At 40.4% G+C, this 2,981-nt stretch overlaps 1 long non-coding RNA gene across 1 annotated transcript; it reads left to right on the top strand.

Moving 5' to 3' along the window:
* Positions 1–773: 773 nt before the first annotated feature.
* Positions 774–2,981, top strand: LOC134875157 (uncharacterized). Its single transcript, XR_010167170.1, has 2 exons — positions 774–914; positions 1,977–2,981. It is a non-coding gene; the product is annotated as an uncharacterized LOC134875157 (long non-coding RNA).

Here is a 2,981-nt window from a genome sequence, read left to right on the forward strand (position 1 = left end):
TCATCTGCACTGAATATTAAATAGTGAATAAATGTGCAGCAATCTATCAGAAGACTCACTGTTAACTACAGTGAGGAAAGAGGAGATGGTGAATGGACGGATCTAGCCTGACCTCATGTGGAGGACACAACAACTGCAACACAGTCCATGCAGGAGGACATACAGCATAATGCTCATTTTCCAAAATGCAGTGAAGCAAAAAAGACAATATGGGGTTCAATAAAATGAAAATACTCAAGTGCTTACTATTCATCACTTAAGTACAGTAAGCTACTCGAATGATTCTTGCATTATAAGCCACCACTGTAGCTTTTAAAAGGCAAACACTGACATGTTCTGATTATAATTATTGATGCATTTCTGGTTTATCATAGCAGCTCATTTGGCTGACTTTGTACTGTATACCGCAGGGGAAACGATGGATTTACTGCAGGTTAACTAAGGTCTCAGATAAGTGATGAGTAATTAACGATTTAAAATAAAGGTAATGAAGTTAAAAGTACATTATTAACCTCTGAGATGTGGTGGAGTAGATGTACAAAGTAGCTGACATTGGAAAATACTCAAGTAAAGTACAAGTACCTCACAATTATACTTAAGTAGTGTGCTTGAGTAAATGTACTCGGTTATTTTGCGCCGCGGCTAACGGTTCAGTGTCAAATGTAAACCGATTCATTTCCTGTGTACCCTGCTCTCGCGGTGGGCGGGACTCTGTTGCCATGACAATGACGTCAATGTTGGTGTCGAGTAACCAAAGGTCAAAATAAAGACAAGTGAATGAAAACGGAAGGAAACTTACCAGGCTGCACAGAATCCCACAGAACATCCACCAAATCTGCTCAAACTTCACAAGGATGCAGATGCGGAGGCTGTGGAGTTGATGTCTGTCCGGGGATAGCCGTTTCTAATCGCCGGTAAGGAAAACACAGCACCAGAAGGTTAGGGTCACAGAGGAGCTAACAGCGGCTAGCATCGAGCTAGCTAGCCTAGGTCGTTGGCTAACTAGGAGCTAATGCTAACAGTTACCACATTACATTGTTTGCTTTGGCAGGCTGACAAGTTACTTGGAGCGGTTTGCTTGCCGTACACGTTCACTTAGTGCATTTGGGTATGTTATTCAAGGTTATATCTCTGTTTAAGTTAGCTTTTGAAGTGTTGCAGCCAGGATAGGACAAGTTAGCTGGCCTTGAAACAGTGAATGTGTCCCAGCTGTGTAACTTCATTAGAGCACCGTTAGACTGCAACACTGTTTAATACCAATGTACCTTACTGATATGATGTAGCTAAGGTCATTTAACCCACTCCAAGCTAGCCTTTTGCAAAGCAGGGCAGGATAAACACAGTTATTGGATGTTAAACCAACATATTTGATGTCTTTAGTTTCAAATTTCACATGGTAATTGTTTGTGTACATGTAAATAATAAAGCAAACAACCAGTAGCTACAGCCTTAGTTTTAAAATAGTGAGCATGAACTTAAGTATATACTATGCTAATTACTTTTTTTCTCCTGCCACTGGCTTGACAGGATGTGATCTTGCTATGATGTATATTTTTTCAAGGTTACATTTCTGTTGGAGTTAGCTTTTTAAGTGTTGCAGTCAGGATAGGACACAGCAAGTTGGCTGGCCTTCTATGTGACTTCATTACAGTACCGTTATACTGCAATACTGCATAATACATATGTACCTATGTTATAGCTAAGGTCATTTAACCATTGCTTCAAGTGAATGTGTCACGCCAAGCTAGCCTTTTGGAAAGCATTGCAAAGATGAAAAAAGTGGTGCTGTTTTAACATAGAAATGTGTCGCACTACCTCATATGTTTTAATATTTAGCGAGCTTGCATTTCAATATTTTGGTCGATGTCATTGAGAGTCGGCCTCAGCATCAATGTGGTAACCCAGTTAGACTTGCACAGTTTGATGGAGAAGGAAATGAGGTCAGGCTAACTTCTCTTCCTCTGCTGGTTTTTTAGGAAAACACAAGACTGCAGATAATAATGCATCAACGCTCGAATCAGGATTCAATCTGGATTATCTTCAGTGTGATGACATGGTCTAATGGCTATTTTCTTGCACCTGCGGGTAGAAGCCCAGCATACTTGATATCGTAGGAAAGATGAGAGGGAGGACCTTCAACTCTTGAGTCCTGCTGAGTAGGTTATCATTACCAGTCAACTTCTCTGACTTTGTGTCTGTGTGTGACCGAGGTTACATATGTTAAAGGTAGTTTGGGGCTGTAAACATCCCCGACTGGAAGCTGTCCTTCTGCAGAGCTTTCAGTCCGATGTTTGCCGCTGCCGGCCGCCTCCAGCTGCACAGAACAGGAAGAGCCGCTTCATTTCATTTTATGGGAAGGTTGTTTAACTAATAGTATTAGCAAGTTTGGTTTTTTTGTGGCCTACATCCGGAATATCCAGACTCAGTCCATGTAAACATCCTACACTCAGCTGTAATCGCTTGCGGCAGAGGCTGAGGGAAGGTTGTTTACTTGGACTGGCTGGAAGTGACACGAAGCGAGCTGACTAGAGGGCGTCCGCGCCAAGGTCACGCATCACGGTTTTGACAGACTAAGTCGATTAACAAAAAGTAATGTTTTGATATGTCATTAAAGTAAAAGGACAAATCATTTGTAAGCCACAACCTCTCAAAATGTCTATTTGTGCAATTTTGTTCATTTTATACAACTGCGTCTTGAAATATTTAGCCTTTTCTGATGTTAATCCAAGCTATTTGTGCTTTAGTTTGACATTTCAAATGTATGTGTAACTGTGAATTGTATTGAAAACAATCCTTAGCTTCAGCTCTGTAAAAAAGATAATGAACATTTATGTAAGAATAGACTATATTATGTTGTACTTTTTCTCCCCATCATGCAAAACAGAACGTTATCTAACCCCTGTAAGATTGTAAGAATGTGTGTGTTTTGAAAAAGTGTTTACGCTGACATTAAAGCGACTCCAGCAAACGTAAAGATGTAA

The sequence above is a fragment of the Eleginops maclovinus genome, chromosome 13 (genome assembly GCF_036324505.1).
Source record: "Eleginops maclovinus isolate JMC-PN-2008 ecotype Puerto Natales chromosome 13, JC_Emac_rtc_rv5, whole genome shotgun sequence".
Classification (NCBI taxonomy): domain Eukaryota; kingdom Metazoa; phylum Chordata; class Actinopteri; order Perciformes; family Eleginopidae; genus Eleginops; species Eleginops maclovinus.